Genomic DNA, 17833 nt, shown 5'->3' on the forward strand with positions numbered 1-17833 from the left:
TTTGGCCTTTATACATGCTCTGGTCAAAACAGGTTATATACAGTAGACCACCAGTGTAAAACAGTGAAAATATATATACCATCTAACACAAAAGGGTTTCTCTTTGTGAGTTTAGGTATTGCACCGATCACCTAATGAAATTAATGTACATACAATCAAGCTTCTTGAACACACATTCATATACACAAATTGAGGAGACTGACTGTGAAAAAAAAAAAAATGCAGGCTGAGCCAGTGGTGATCGACTTCTGCCGTGCTGACTTCTCCAGCATCTCCTGTACTGACATCTCATCAATCTTCTATGCTGACCCCTTCTCCTCTTTCCAGTGGAGCAGTGAGTGTAGATCGCTCATTATCACTACATATGTACAGTACATGAAAAAAAAAATGTGTAAGTGTTCATGAAAATAACAGTATATGCAGATATAAATAATAACAATAATGGAAATCTATTTAAAAAAAAAAACGTCACTGAATATCTGCTACATCCCTAATCTTCATATAGAAAGAAGAACAACGTCTCAAGTAAAGTTGTCTTACCTCTGCTCGTCAATGTCGTCGCCCACGTGCTCAAATTAGTCCCTCTCTTCAGTCATGGCTCATCCGAAGAAGACGGTGACAAATTTGGACGATCCTCCTCCTCGGGTTGATGAAAAACCACAAATACTTGCGCTAAATGTAGTTTTCGATTAATTCACCAAGTCACACAAAGTCGATCGCTCCTCGCTACCTGGCTACTCTCCTCCCTCCATCACAAAGTCGATCACCGCTCACTACTCTCCTCTCTCCCTTTCGTTCGGTGGATCCTCGATCGGTCTCAGCAGTATATTTAGCATTTTTACATTGTGTGCTTCCATTGTGACGTCGGAAAGGTTCCTTGGCTTTGTGGCACTTTCGGTTTTGAAAAAGGACAAGAAATGATGGAAATATGGACATAAACAAATGATCCATGCAGCGTTTTAATGTTTATTTGAGAGGACAAAAAAACTATCAAACTTAAATGACATTATCTCACGTTTTACTTGGTCAGTTGACTTCAATTAAAAACAAGAGTAAACCTCAACTTCCGCACATTCAAACAAGACCAACCAGCGGCACATTGGTGACATAATTATAACGTGAAGAGGCTTCAAAGACTACATGCGCTGAGGACGCTGGCGCATCCTGTGACTTTTAAGGTTAATTATGAATATAGCATCACACAGCACTGGCCAACCATATACGTTCCGGTTGGTTACCCTTTCGCCAAGAGCCCGCTGAATTTCTCATGTTACTTTTGGAGGTAGTAGCTAGTTTTATGTAAAATGTGACCCTTAGAGAAGAAATTAAAGTTTTCTCTACCGTTGACAGGAGCACAATGGCAGAGCCAAAGTCTGCGATGGATGATCTTCCTCAAGCATGCGAGGAGTAGTGCCGAAAATGTGGAGGAGAGAAAGATGCTTCTGAAACCACGTGAGCGCTTGCAAAGGATGTATTGCATCATAGAGGAGCTATGTAGACATAGGAAACAATAGGGAACAAGCTATTAATGGACGGACACGAACCTGGTTTACTTACAGACAGTTGACATTTGAGCAGGGCGTGGTTCGAGCACAGTTAGCAGACATGCTTACAGCTTCAGTGACCTGACAGGGGTGCCTTATTTTTCTCAATTTTTAAGCCTTAATGCATATATTTAGCAATGTTTTTTTTTTTTTTTTAATTCAAATGTGACATTCTTGTTAAGCAACACATTTTCTTTTGACACAATCAAATTATTCATTAATGTTGACTTCAATTGCATAGTCCCTCTTAGCATTAACAGTCTTGAGTTTTACTTTTATTTCTCTTTGCAAATAATTAGGCAGTGAGAAACAAATTAATTGTGTACAACCTTCTTGTTTATGATGGCTACTTTGTAACCGTCCAAAGTTTCATTGTATTCTATCCGCAATTTGGCACTCATCTTGGCACATTCAAAGCGTAATTAGTTTTAAGTGGTAAGACTGAGAGTTCCCCCAACCAGACTGAATGTGCTTTGTGGACTTGGAGGAGGAGGATGCTCCGGTAGTATGGGTTACTGAAACCCTTTATATGGGCAGTTTGGTCCCTTTACAACCGGTGTCCGAATTTGATCCTAATTGCTGGATGTAAGTGGGATTTGTTTTTTGTGATGGTTGGACTGCACCAAGGCTGCCCTTTGTCACCGATTGTATTCATAACTTTCTACAGAGAGAACATCTAGAGGCAGCCGAGGCCTTGAGTGGGTCTGGTTCGGTGACAGTATTGCAACCCGGCTTTTTGCAGATGTTGTAGTTCTGTTGGCTTCTTTAGGCCATAATCTTTAACTGTCGCTGGAGGGGTGCGCATCTCAGTGTGAAAAATGAAGTTAGGATGAGAATCAGCACTTCCACATCTCACAAAGTCACAAAGCAAAGAAATCTGATTTTCACAAGACTGATTGAAACCACATACGGAAGGTAACTGCATATCAAATATGGACAAGATGCTACTCAGTCTGAAGAGCTCAAATGGGATTTGAGTGTCCGTGACGTCACACTTTCCTGGATGATGCCTTTGTTGGCACAGCAACCTGTCAGGTCTGTCAATAATACAGCCCAGTCTGAACAGGCCAAGATCTGATCTGGACACTCGCTGAAAATAGTGTGAAGAATTAGCCTAAAAATCTGATTTGATTTGAGCAAAGCCTTAGAGATGAGGTGAAAAGCTTGGTCATCCAGGAGGGTCATGGAGTAAAGCCGCTACTCCTCCTTATCAAGCTGAGACAGTTGAGGTGTCTGAAGCATCTAACTGGGATGTCCCTGGATGCCTCCCTGGTGAGGTGTTCTTTGCACAACCCTTGGATCGATCAAAGACACACTGGGGGAACTATGTCATGGCTGGCCTGGGAACACTTCGGGATCCTGGAGGAGCTGGACGAAGTTGAAGCGGGGCCACAAGTCTTGACTTCCTTTCTGAAGCTGCAGACCCTGTGACCAGAACCTCAGATAAAATGGTAGATGGATGGACGGACAGATGGATGGAGAAAGTAATTAAGTAAAAGTGACATTTATCCAAAATCAACACATGTGAACTAATTTTCTATATTCTATTACATTAGAATACTCAATCAAACAATATTACAGTGGAAAATAATACTGATTAAAAAATAAAAGAATCAGTTCATTAGAAAAAAGCAAAATGCTATACAACCACAGCAACGTGTACTTTTTATTATTATATTATTATTAATCTGGTAAGGCTTTGGCACCCAGAAACATTACCGCTTGAATTGAGAAGCCTATGTATATTAAAGTGCCCACATTTTATCTATTCACAGACAAGGACCCAGGGAAGACCCTGGAGGGTGGTGTAGAAAGAGTTTTTCTTTTGGTGCTCTTAATGGGGTTATTGATCATTTTGGCAATGGCAACATTTCTATAAACCAAATGAAGACACTATTGAAAGTGTGCTGTGTCAGACAAGAAATGCATTTAGATTACTTCATTCCACAGAAGCCCCTCAGAGATCGCTATCTGCTCTATTCTCTTTGTCCCTTATAGGTTGCCTGATATTCAAATGTCCATGATGAAATGTTTCAAAGAATAGCTTTCTCTCTAACTTGAATAGCAGCTATTTCTCTTTCAAGGTTGGATTGACCCTTTCAGAGCAATACTGTATATCACAGTGCCTGTGAGAAAACATTACCACTGAGACACTTAACATTAAAATGGTGTAATCATTCAAATAGCATTTGCTGTGGAATATGACATTAAAATGATAAAGAAGACATTTATTCACTATTCTCATGACAGTCATTAGCATGTACTCCAATATGGTGTGAGTACAGATCTTAATTTCCACTGCACATTTAAGATATAACCCTTTTGTAACAACACATAAAGTCATGCTAAATCAGCCAAAGGCCTTCCCCAGATTGTTCCAACAAATTTAAAGCATACAAATGCAGCTGTTCTTGCCCAACCACCAATTATTAATACAGTGTCTCATAAGAATTGTTTCCTTTGTGCACACACCATGCAGTTTTGTGACGGACAGTGGAATAGCTAATACTTTAAACAAAGATTTTTAACAAAGAATGGTAGTTAACATAAAGAGATTGCCAAGGTTTGTAGAGTTCTTTTCATCACCAATAAAAGGATTGTACGCTCGCTTTGATCGTTTGAATGGATTATCACAAAGGCACTTAAGTGGGTTTCATACCACCATATTATTTTATCCTTTAAATCTGATTTTGACTATGCCATATTTCAAAACAATTGTCACTATACACTTACGGTTAATGGTACCCACTTGTCATACTTAGGCTAATTAGGCAAAGATATGCCCTTTCTCTGAGAATGAAGGTGGTCAGCAGAGAACCATAATGCATGGCTGCAGAGCATAAAGTAAATGATGTTAAACTCACAGGGAAAAAAAGAAAAAAAAATCAGAAAAGTATGAAGCCTAGTGTGTGTAAAACTCTATCTAACTCATATTTCAATTGATTTAATCCTCTTTTTCAGACATATTTATTTAACAGATTTTGAGTATGGATTTCCCATCACAAAATTACCAGAAGATGAAATTTTCAATCGGTTATTCTAACTTTTAATTAATTTAACAGCCTGCTAATCTCAATATAATCATATAAAAGATTAATTTGTTACCATTTCTCACCAAAACTGATTCAAAGCATTGATACTTGTTTCGTTTTCATTACATGGCTCAAAAGAATATAGAGCTTCAGTAATTCATTAAGTTAGCATGAAAGTGATAAATAATACCTATGAAGCACTCTCTATAGTGAATTTCAACTTATCTCAAATTCAGGTGAATGGATTGCAAAATGTGAATAAAAATACCCTATGAATAAAAATACAGAATGGGTGAGTTTTCAGCAACACCCGTTACGGACAAATAGGTCTGGCTGACCAAGCCAACTTTTGCTGAAATGCATTTATTGCCTGTTTTATATTTGGCCATGAAATTATGAGGATAAACACTTTTTGGACTGTTTGCCAATGCAAGAGTTTATTGATTTTGTCATTGCTTTAGTGTATCAGTGACATTTAATGTGGATTCACTTGCTTTAATCAGAGAAAATCAATAGCTGTTCAACAACAGTAAAGGTCAACATTGTGAGCCAAATGGAGCTGGACTTTTTGCAAAGAATTAACCCACCCATCCACTTTCTATAATGCTAATCCTGCTAAAGGCCTGTGGGAAGGCAGAGCTTGACTCTCAAAAGGGAGATTACACCCAACACTGGTAGCCTGTCAATCACAGGGCACATATATAGGCAGACAACCTTTGACAATTATACCACATTCACACTATGCTGGCAAAACAATTGCCTTGTCTTACTCATGCGCCTTGCTTGTGAAGAAGAAAATTTATAAAGTACTCCAATGCAAAAAGGATAAAACAATTTTTGCTGCCCAGAATTCGTACATTTTCTTAAAGGAAAATTGAAAATAAATTCCCCTAAACAAAGAGCCCTAAATTTTAAAAAAATCATGTGCCCTAATCCCCATTTAAATTTCAGCTAGTAGCAGGCGAATTAAATCATTTTAATCGATATACAGTATCAATACTTTCACAAGTATCAATTTAAGAAAATATAAATATATGTAAATACAGTGGTACCTCTACATACGATCGCTTCGACACACGAACTTTTCGACATCCGACGTAAAATTTGACTCGCCATTTGTTTCTACATCCGACGACATGCTCGAAATACGACGACAATGGCAGCACCGCAGACGAATGCATGGCGGATTTTCTTGAGTGACAAATCAACACTGGTTTCAGAAAAGGTTGGTACAGGTGGTGAAACAAGGAAAAAGTTGACGCTTACCTTCTAAATGAAGATGAAAATGACAGAAAAATATGAGCGTAGGGTGGGCATCCGTGAAATGGCTCAACAATACATCTCAACGGTCCTCCTCCGACCATCGTTCGCCAGTCTTTATAAGTTAAGCTGACAGTTCTTATTGTGGTAACATCTCCAGAGAAATCGCCAACTTCGCCACGTTTTTATCATTTATTTCACAACTTATTCAAAACAAAAACACCTTCTGTCTGCCGCAATTGACGGTGTTCTCAAGAAAACATTCAAAGTGAAAGTGAAACTCAAGCTCACCGGTCTGTCTCTGGCACGTCAGCCCCGCGGTGCGTTCAGGGTCAGCAAAAAACGTCCGCCACATTAGAACCCGATTCGTTACATTAATACAGGAATTATTATTATTATTATTATTATTATTCCGATTTTGATTTATAATTTATTTGTTTTGCTATGTGTAATTGCCATTTGTATAGTACCAGCAGTATTTTTTAAGGATTTAGTGAAGGTTTTTGGGATGTGGAACGAATTAATGGAATTATAATGTATTCCTATGGGAAAATCCTGCTCGACATACGACCATTTCGACTTACAAACAAGGTCCTGGAACGGATTAACTTCGTATGTAGAGGTACCACTGTATATAAATAAAAGTGAATGTTTAGGTGGGCCCCGCCATTTTCGCACCTCTTTTAACTCACCACATACATCATACTCCATGGGGGAGTTTCGGCGAGGGGCGGTGGGACGGCCAGCAGAGTAGACCTCCATGCTAAGCCGGGCTGTCCTATTTTAATACATACACATCACTACCTTCCCCACACAATCCCATCACGGTGCTAGGTGATAGCACCTAGAAATAGGGCAGTAGGTGGGTCCCACATTTTTCATCTACTGCGTGACTCCCGTGGCGTGGCCTCCTCTCTGCTTGGGCTGCAGGCCGCGGGGACGGGGGGTGGGGGCTCCAATCCCACGTCACCCAGTGGCGCTTCTCGACACTCTCCTGCTTCCGCCTTCCCCTCTATTTTCTGCCTGGGCGTCCTCCCTGCGCTCTGGCGAGGGTCGCTAGCTGGGTGCCAGTGGGGCGGCCTGGTATCCTGCCCTGCACTGGGCTTGGTGGGTCGCTGGGGGCCCCGCGGTGTGCCATGCCGGTTGGGGAGCAGGAGTGGTGGCTCATGGGCATTATGGTTGTGGACGCGGGGGATGTTGTCGCGTCCCCTCATTCCATCCCTGAAGGCCGGTTGATGTGGGCACGGATGGTCTGGGGGACCACCCTGGATGACGGCGGCCCCCTGGCTGAGATGCAAGACGAGGGAGGGCTTGCGCTGGACTAACATGTCTGATGGGATTCACGCATGACTAGGTACAATTAGACACACTCAAGTAGAAAAACTTGGTGTCAGGATTAGAGATCAGATAGCATAGAATAGGATGCCAGCATACTCACACTCACAAGGGATTCACACAAATACTGGGTTCTGCGCCTCACATGGCTGATTTGTGTACACTCCACCTCTCCCAATCACTTATCTTTCTGACTCTCCCCTCCTCTTCTTTTTTCCTTGGTCATCAGGCCCACCACATGGTGTCAACTGGAAATACAACTGGCTAACGATAGCACCAACATATTCATAGTTAGTGTAGGCGTTCAATGTATTTCTTCTCGTTGTTCTTCTTCTGTCTCTCCTTCTTTTCTTCCGTCTCCCCATAACTGCTTCCTGTTCACTGCTTTCTACTAATAAACGAAGCATGTTGAGTGATCCCAATGGGAATGTCATACTCTCATGAGATACATTAAAACTAGAGCTGCACGATAATAACGGTCACCGATAATTATCGGCCGATAATGGCAATTATGATGTCACACAGATAACCCAGATAAAATTAAATTCAACCGATAATGCAATCCGATAATTATATACTAGATTTAGCCTCCAAATGTGCGCAATCAACAGTTTTGTCCAATTCTGCTAGTTTTAAGGAGGTGTTTTTGCAGTGTAGTAAAGTGATGTATGTTAGGAATGGCTTACTTTTAAAGGCATTTTTGTGCAACTTGGGTGTTTACTCTCTAAGTAATTGTTGCCAAAAGCTTACCATTACACAATGTCATTGCCATTGTTTAGATGTTGGAATTTACTACTTGTTCACATTTGATGTGGAAAAAAAATAGCACTAAATTACATTTTTGCACAGTAACATTTGATCTTTGTATACTTTAAAATTTTACATACATATTTGAATAGAATTATCGGCGTGACATTATGGGTTATCGGGTGAAAGGGGCAGGAAATTATCGGTTATCGATATCGGTTGAAAAATGTATTATCGTGCATCACTAATTAAAACTGTTCAGACCAATCGAACACTCAGATTTCCGTTCTCTGTGTCAAGCACCTGAACATGACAGATTCAAATAAAAAAAAAAAAGAAAAAAAAAAAAAAGGAAAATGAATGTGTAATGTCCACTCTTTGAAAGAGAATATTCTATGTTTGACGATTTTTGCAATTTATCATAATGTAAATTATCTAGTGCAGATACTGAGTACATACAATTAATTCATTAATTATTGTATTTATTTGTGACGTTTCATTTCTTTAACAGTTCTGAATGATGGGTAGTATGAAGTTCAAATAAAATATAGGTGTGCCTTTGGAAGTCCATTCTTCTACATATTCCTATTGGAGAATGCAATTTGTTGATTATAATCAGAATCGTTTTTATAGGCCAAGTATATTGGAAATGCACATGGATTTTTTCAACAGGTATGTGCAATAAAGCCACTACTATTATTGTATCATGACCAGTGTTGGGAGTAACGCCGTTATAAATAACGCCGTTACGTAACGGCGTTATTTTTTTCAGTAACGGGGTAATCTAACTAATTACTTTTCCGCCGTTACAACGCCGTTACCGTTACTGACGGTCAAAAGCGGTGCGTTACTTACTCTGAATAAATTGAAGAAACTACCAGCCGTGTCGAGTCGACTCTCTGCTCTGTTGATTTGTCACCCAATACTTGGGGTGCGTTCAGGTTCAAGAATAGCACACGTATTTCTGACTTCAAGCTGTTTGTCCCTGCTCATTCAATTAGACAATGCTTTCCAAAGTTTGGTAACGTTTCTGTGTTTGCTACACCTGATGCTAGCCTCCTTCACATCTCCCACTGTCAGCCAGCAATAATTCTGCTTCCATCTTGAGGACAGCAGAGGCTTTGAAGGTGACGTGAATTGTCGGGAAACGAGCCTACCTAAAGGCTCAAACACACCAGCAACATCAACGATCTCGACGCGATTACGCTTCGGAACGTGGCCGTTAAAGTCAATCAGCCAATGTACACCAGTCGCAGTGCGTCCGCGTGTTAGACACGTCCCAGAAGTGCTAAACGCGACGCACGCGAAAAGAACAGCAGAGTTTGTTTTTTGACGCGAGACGCGGCCCCCTGCGTCAATACTACTAGGTAGGATCGGGCAGGCCGGAAGTCACTCGTGTAAAAATACGGTGGATCCCGTCGATTTTCAAAATAATATGCAATCGTAACTTACAATATAAATAAAATAAATTGAAATGAGCTAAAACACCTGTAATTAATACGAATAATACACAAATCCTGTTACACAATTAAATTTATTCATTTCTGCGTGGTGCTTTAACTTGAGAAAAAACATCAATAAAGCTTAGAAAAATGTTACTAAGAAAACAAATGATTGAGGCATTTAATTTGTAAAATACATGTTAAAATCTTTGTCATTGGGATTGCTTTTTGCTTTAGCACATGACTTCTTTTTTCTTCTTTCTTTCAAAAAGAAAGCTGGCCAATACGCGGGGTCTGAAAGGCAAAGTGTTGTTTTTTTATTACCTTTAAATACCCGATATTCTCGCGCAGTCTTGCAATCCTCGCGTGAACCGATCGAGCCGCTCCACAGACGCGCTGCTCGTGAAACGCGTCCTATGGAAATTGACGCCGAGCGTCACTGGTGCGTTATCGCGGCGGGATCGTTGACGCGACGTTGACGTTGCTGGTGTGTTACCAAATGCAGCCCCTTGAGAGATGCGTTGGAAGTGATTGTGATTGGCTGAGGGTTAGAGTCATGTGTCGTGGTAAGCCAATCAGAGCCGGTGATTTCACAAGCAAACCGGAACAGCGCGTGCGGCAAACACACACACGCAAAACAGATGCACAGGGTCGGGATGGCAGAGCATTCAGAAGAAAAATTGTCCTTTAAGAGGTGGAGATATAGACACTATTTCAAGTTTGTCGAAATTAAAGGAAAAAAACCTGCATGTAATGTGTAATTTATGTCCCGGGGCAAAGCTTTTGTCGACATCCGTGGTAAGCAATTCAAATCTGCTGAAGCACCTAACAAGTTAACTACCTGTCTGATCTTCTCTATTCCACTGACTCGAATACTGCTCAGAAAATTTCAAATTCTTTGACATACAACAAGTTCTTTTTAAAGTAACAGAAATAGTTACTTTCCATGGTAACTAGTTACTTTTACTATAGAGTAATTCAGTTACTAACTCAGTTACTTTTTGGAAGAAGTAGTGAGTAATGTACAGTAACTAATTACTTTTTTAAAGTAACGTGCCCAACACTGATCATGACACAAATTCACGTGAGCTCCGCTTCTGTGTATTCAAGAGGCAATGATTCCCAGTGAATAGAACTAGCGCAGAAAACAAATCAATTCCTGTACCTCCTCATTGCATTTTCACTGGAGCATCAAGAATGTGATTTTTGTTCAAGTGATATTTTGGCATGACTGGAAATCGCTAAAAGGAAACTATTCCTTCCTTTTTAACTTTTAAAAGCAGGTACTCAAAATGAACTGTTATCCTTTCTCTGAAGGTGTCATCAGGCACTGTATTGGGTGTTTCAGTGACAGACTGCTCCGGGTGTGCAGGTTGTAAGTTATTAAAAATGTCCACCAGATGCATAGGCAGCAGGAATGATACAAATCGATTTCTTTCAGGACACCGCAGAAAGTGCAAGTGGATGAGGGCTTGCCTCTTCAGCAAAGCTCTTATTAATTAATACAGTCTCAAGAGGGGATTGCATAATACCTCAATACCACAACTGTCAATGACAGGGCTCATTCCATGGCACACATCCAACTGGAATTTGTAATAGACTTAGAGCAGAGTGTTTGATGAATATTTTCGAGAGCTGATATATGAACATTAAGATGCTGACTAAAACTGCTCTCTCGCATCAGTGTTGAGGCATTTCTAGTGAACTAACTCAGATATGTAGTGTATAACTATTTTTACTTGAGAAATACATTTATAGAAATTATTTAATTATTTCCGTATTCACACGCCATTCAATCTTTCGTCATCATTTATTTGGTGCTAAAGAAAAGCATTGCTGTGTTTATTTTTAGCAGTTTGCACTCTGCATCAAAACATGTAAACAAAACCTGCCATTGAAATTTAATATTGACAATTTAATGTAATGAAAGCAGAAATGATCATAATAGTGTCACGGTGCTGAATAAATAGTTAGTTGTCTAGTAGTACCCATGTTGGTACTTTAATCCAGCTGCTAAACACACTGAAACACACTCATGTATGTAAATGTGTTTAATAGTTGAATTTACAGAACCTGCAATGTTCTGAGAGAAGAACAATACATATACTGTATGGAAATATACGTATAAATATAATAGGATTTAAAAAAGGAATTTACCTCCCTCACGAGCATTTTACCAAGTGCATTTTAGACCAACATTATACCTTTGATGTCGCGCGAGTCAGCAAACCTGTGTTTATTTGTATCATTATTCATGCTTTTAACAACCTAAGAGGTGCAACTATATATTAATTAATGTTTAATGCTAGGTTTTACAGTTATAGAAACTCACCATCTCATCAGCAAGTGTAATAAATGTTGTTGATTGAGACACTAATGTCTATAATGCCATGCAAATGCAAAAGCTCTGTATTTTTCAATCGTTAATTTTTTTTTTCTTTCTTGGAATCAGTGCCAGTATTGTTTCCTCTATGCTGGTGAATCGCCCATGCTGGACATCCATCCATTGCAAGAAGAAATTACAGCTCCAGAAACAATGCACTGCATTTCTTTGGCTGTAAAAACTCTCGAGTAGCTGAACCTAGAGGAAATGAAACAAAATCTCACAGCTAAAATGAGCCATTTCCATTGTTTCAAACAATCAGCTTCCATAGTGCAGTCAGAGGAATGCCCAATACGTTTGGAATACCATTGTTATCCACTGTTGAAACTACCTATACAGCAGACTTAACAGTATATTGTATTTTTTTAGTTGGCTGACAGAGAAAGATCGCAACCGACCATGTTCTTCTTATTTCATATGTGCTGTTACATGTTTCATATACACACATCTCAATAACACATTATAAACACAGTCATTCTGTGAGGGGCAATGAATAACGGAGGTAGATAACTACTGTAAATGATGAAGTGTACTCATAGCAAGTATTGACCACTTCGTTTTTTGTATTATTTTGATTTGTATGTCTCTATCTGTATGTATAACTCATAGCTAGCTAGTCTCTCAAATAGAATAAGGTGACACTGGCAAACTCATGTTATTTAATCTATATTCTTTTAATGGTTCACACTTTCTTTTATTTGAAGGTAGGGGCATCGCCAGTGTGTGCAGCAATACTGATACTAATGCCATTAACATGACAAAACATGCAGGTAAATCAGTGCAGTGTATCAAATGCATCAAATCTGATTTGATCGTACAATAGAGCTTTGCCATCCCATTAAGTGTATACACACATACGCGGAGATTAAGAGGAGAGGTGGCGAAAATATTATTGCATATAATTGACCTTCCAATATATGAATTTAACATTAAGACTTTGCCGGTAAAATGTTCAACCAAAAATTACAATGGGTCAAAATTATTTTTCAGACAGATCTTGTGACTAGTACCTCAGAGACTGTCATTTGCTTTGCTTAGCCTGAGGACAGAAGAGGCAAGATGGATACACCTAATTTTTTTCAAACCTAACCTTTCAAAAGCGACAACAATTACTGAGCGAGAACCAAGGATTGAAGATGTGGACCATGAAATGCCGGACAGCACCGCCAAAATGGTGAAAGGAGTTTCAGTTTGCTCCGCTGAAGAGATTAACCCTCAAAAATGATGGGAAACAAAAAACGCTCATTTTCAACGTATTATTATAAATGTTCCTGGCTGGAATATTCATTCAAAACGGATGTGGTGTCTACTTCCCCACTAGGTAAGACAGAAAAATGTGTGGGCTCACGCACGCAAGCACACACACACACTGATGGGATGCCTGTACATACGTGCATGGGCTAAGCTACTATCCGACCACATACAGTATCTTGTAGGTTAATTTTATTGCTGAGACTGCGTTTCTGGGTCATCAACATTTTTGCCCCCCTCTGCCACGAAAGTCAAACTCTGCCTATGTATACTGACCTGGGAATCTGTTCTTTGCTGGTAAAACAAAAGTCACCTATGTGTACTGCTGCAACAGCAGTGCCATGAAGTTGATGCCATGTTAAATGTTCAGTCATCCCAATGCAATTGTCCATGCAAATAAATGACATTTAGATTGTATTCAACTCATTCATTACTGTATTCTTTAAATTAGCTACAAATTGTTTGTTACTTATTATCTGAAATCAGGAACAGTTATTGACCCAATTGCAATACATGTTTCATTGGCTAATGTGCATTTGTTTAAAAATTAATTATTCGCTTCGGTTGTGTGATCTGAGCATGTTCCTGTTTAATAACATTTGTAACCATTGATCTGCTGGGGCAATTTCACGATTACAACCAACCTATGCACTGTAATAATATATGGTCTCGGTTAACCTTTATCAGAATCTCCTTATTCATAGCTGTTACAGTTTTTTCTGTTGGTCCAGGCAATGCCAACTTCAGTTTTGTCACTGTGTTTGAATGCACCCCCTAACCCAAACTTTCAAACATGTGAACGTCCAGATATTCGGTTTGGATGTTTTCCGAACTTAGTGCACCTCCTCCTTGTCACATTACCGTGGTGCAGAGTGTAGTTTATGATATACAGTATATATATATATATATATATATATAGTAACTGTCTGGAAAATTGTCATGAGTACCCCGCTGCATAACAGTGGATTGTTGGAACGATCCAATGATTGATGAAACATTGGATTAACCTTATTACCGTTAAAGAAGACAAAAAAACAATGAAACGTACTTGAAAGATTGACTTCATTAACACAATATGATACGAAGTGTCTCAGTGGCCATTACTGATTGACAGCTGCTTGTCTTGCCTCCCAATGACATCAGATGTCGGACCGTGCTCTGCACGGCAGTATGCGATGATCAGGCAAGCTTTCGTCTTGTCCAAGACACACTGCAACATTATGACACAATGGCGTGTAATCTGACACTACAATTGTCGGGCAAGACCCAAAAAATTGTGTAATCTGTGGAAGGCATTACACACATAGTGAGCCTCTGGCACACTAGGCATTGGTCGTAATACATTCTTTCTTTTCACCTCTATGCAATAAGTTCTCTCTCTATCTCTTGAGGGTTAGTTTACTCTCTTCATAACATTTGCTCATTGCAAAAACGCAGTGGTCGTGCAATTACATGTAATTTTAGGTCTTCTAAGGAAAAAATCATTCCCCAGGGTTCATATGTGCCCCCCTCGGGGTCATGAACCAAAATTTGAGAAGCACTGCATTGACAGCAAGAATTCTTTCTTTTATAAGGACCTTTTGTATCTTTTTATTTGGTATCGTTACACTTTATGTAAGTAACAATAGGTACATCCCACTACAAATTTCACAGAATTTGGTCACTGGTACACAAATGTTAAAACCCATCCTCTGTCTCATTATCTCTCTCTACACCTTTGTGAATGTTTCACTGTGTCTTGCACTTGCCACCATGTTTTGTACAAAGTGAGGTCACTTGGCTCTGTTGATGACTGTGGCATGACAAGGCCCGTACCTTGCCTCTGATGCTCGACTTCAAACTATATTGTCAGGAAAAATGCCCCCCCCCCCCCGCCCCCAGGAATGGATTCTTTGGTATAAAAATTGGAGTTGTATCAAATCTATTATCAAACCTATGTAAGCTACTTAATATGCTAAAAGACAGTTGCTCTGATGAAAAGTGAACATGTGAAACGCCAGTATGTTACAGAGCACAGCTTTTTTGAAGAGAAGTTTCCTTCTAAATCAGAATTCAGAAGGAAAGAAATGAACAGGTTGAAGCAGTCATATCAAGAGTCAAGCAAGGTTATTGTTAAATTTATGACACAACAACAAATTGCAACAGAGTGCTCACTCAGAGTGTCGTGGGTGTTGGCCAAACATAACTAGCCATTCTCTGATGGAGATATAATAAAATAGTGTATGACTGAAGCGATGGCAGCAATGTTCGAAGGAAAATATAAGGAGGAAATCACAAAAATCAAACAAATCTCATTCTCAGATTGATCAACCACAAGACACACTGAAGTACTGGCTGATGATGTGAGTAAACAGCTTTGTGACCCCCAAATGCCATTTCTCTCATTGAGCAGTGTTTTACAGTTAAAGTTATTGTCAATAATTATTATGTTTGCACCTTATTGACAGATCTTGTCAATATTTTAGTGTACATGTATAAAGAATGTACTTGCATGTTTTTTTTTTTTTTTTTTTGTATTTTCATTTTAAGTCAAGAAAATGTTTTGTTAATTTATTTCTATTTAATCACAATGTGCATGGAATTTTTGTTTAGTCGAAAGAAAACCACCTTTACCACCTTCGACCTGCCTTGTATTTGACCGATATTGATAAATGGACTAATGCTTGTATGTAGAAAAACAGTTGTAGAACTTCAAGATTTGTGTTTGAGGACCCCTGCTGTACATTTACTCACACGTGTTGAAAGTCTAACACAAATATAGTTCCCAGACTCAAGTGTCATGTCATGCTAAACCACAGTCATGAACGCATCTTCATAGACATTAGAGTCATGTTCACAAGACTTTGCGTCCCCAGTTTTTGGATTTGGAGTCACATTTTAACAATTCCAACGCTAACAACGCAGATTGGTGGTCACGTTTAAAACAAAACGCACACGATTAAAACATGTAACGTAAGTGAAATTCTCATACATAAAAATAGCGAATTGGGAAAAAAAATTAGACTCAAAGATTTACAGCGTAATACAAATACATGTGTCAAATACGACCACATACGGCAGGCGAATGTCAAGTTGTGCATATGGGGTTTTGACAGCGATCTTAATCCATAACATTGTAACATTGCCTTAATATTTATGCAGAACATCTTCTGTAATCTTTATTTCTATTTTTAATACTTAATACTGCCGTTCTATCTCATTTCTGAAGGCATAGATGGAAAGTGGTGTGTCGCTTTTTCACAAATAAATGTTAAACACAGATATTTACACTAAGTGAAATATTAATTGGCAGTCCAAGCCGCTGTTGATTTCTTTAATTCAGATCATCTTTGATTATTGCTTATAATGCAAGGGAACATCTTCTGACTGCTGACATTGTGCTATCTTTCTGTCCCACTTTTGAACAAGTCCAACTTTCTGTGGGTCAAGTGCAATTCTAAGGCTACTGCTGTTGTGCCTCTAGGAAATGGACAAGCAGAACAGATCTGCCTGCAAATTCGAGGTTGACGCTTGAAGCTGTCGGACCACAAGAGAGCAGACAAACTACTCTGGGCAATCGATGCATAATTTTCTGATAGGCTCAGACTGTGGAATGATAATATTAGCTTAGGTTAAATTATTGCATAGTACAACTATATATCTAACCAGAGAATGCAAATATAATTGTGTACACATTTATCAATTACTCTTTTTTCATCAGTGCCGGACAATAAGATTTGAGATGACTGTTAACATTTAATGGCACTGGAGCAGAGCAACAGTTTGGTCCACTTTTCTCTGCAGGATTCTTGCGCTTAAAAATTAAGGAGCAACAAATGTGTTGTAGTTTTACACTGCCTTTCAAAAACTGCTACGGTGAGAGGGTGCTGAAATGTTGCGCTTGTACTTGCATGTCCTTGTTTTTTCTTGCACACAGGCAAATGTGTGGGAGAACAAACTTAAGGTTCATTGGTGGGGGAGTATGTTGACGGTATTCATGACTCTTATAGTTTAGAATTAATGTTGCTTCGCCACACTTTAAGGACATATTCACATTCTTGTTCCTGCATTTTATGGACATGAAGTTATGCAATTTATTATAAATGAAACAGTCATACATCAATGGGAAGCATGAAAAGAAAAAAATGTCCCTCTTCAATTTGTTGGTTACCAGAATGAATCAATAAAATGTATAATGGTTTAAAACTATGCTTTTAGTGGTAAAAAAAAAAAAATACATACAACTAAATGAGTCTAAATTAACAATAACAACAAATAAGAATAACTGCTGTTGGTAATCTGTTGTCATAAAGGGAAGTATGTAAATTGTTCCTCTTTATTCTATAGTCTAGTGCAGTACTTCTCAAATAGTGGGGCGCACCCCCCTCGGGGAACATGCTTTTTTTTTTTTTTTTTTTTGCCGTACTAGAATAAAGTGTACTTGCACATCCACTCAGTGGGTGGCAGTGGCGCTCTCATTTTCAAAGTGAAAGTAAGCAAGAGCACTCAGCACACGGAAGAGACTCAGGAAGAGCTGGAGAGCTGTGCGCCGTTTTCGAAAGCCGTTTTCCGGCCATAATTAATATTTTTTAAATTAATCCCGTTAAAATATTTGACGCAATTAACGCACAAATGCCCCGCTCAAACAGATTAAAATGACAGCACAGCGAAAGTTGTATTTTTTTTTTTTTTTTCGAAGTTTTGCCGCCCTCTGCTGGTGCTTGGGTGTGACTGATTTTATAGGCTTCAGCACCCATGAGCATTGTGTAAGTAATTATTGACATAAACAATGGCAGGCTACTAGTTTATTTTTTGATTGAAAATTTTACAAATTTTACTAAAACGAAAACATGAAGAGGG

The 17833-nt window shown here is 39.0% G+C and overlaps 1 long non-coding RNA gene across 1 annotated transcript; it reads left to right on the forward strand.

The window, feature by feature from the left end:
* The first annotated feature begins 1158 nt into the window (after window positions 1-1158).
* LOC130918946 (uncharacterized) lies at window positions 1159-16671 on the forward strand. The gene is made up of 4 exons (XR_009063864.1): window positions 1159-1282; window positions 1351-1452; window positions 15296-15336; window positions 16458-16671. It is a non-coding gene; the product is annotated as an uncharacterized LOC130918946 (long non-coding RNA).
* The last annotated feature ends 1162 nt before the right edge of the window (window positions 16672-17833 follow it).

This window comes from Corythoichthys intestinalis, chromosome 1, assembly GCF_030265065.1.
Source record: "Corythoichthys intestinalis isolate RoL2023-P3 chromosome 1, ASM3026506v1, whole genome shotgun sequence".
Taxonomy (NCBI): domain Eukaryota; kingdom Metazoa; phylum Chordata; class Actinopteri; order Syngnathiformes; family Syngnathidae; genus Corythoichthys; species Corythoichthys intestinalis.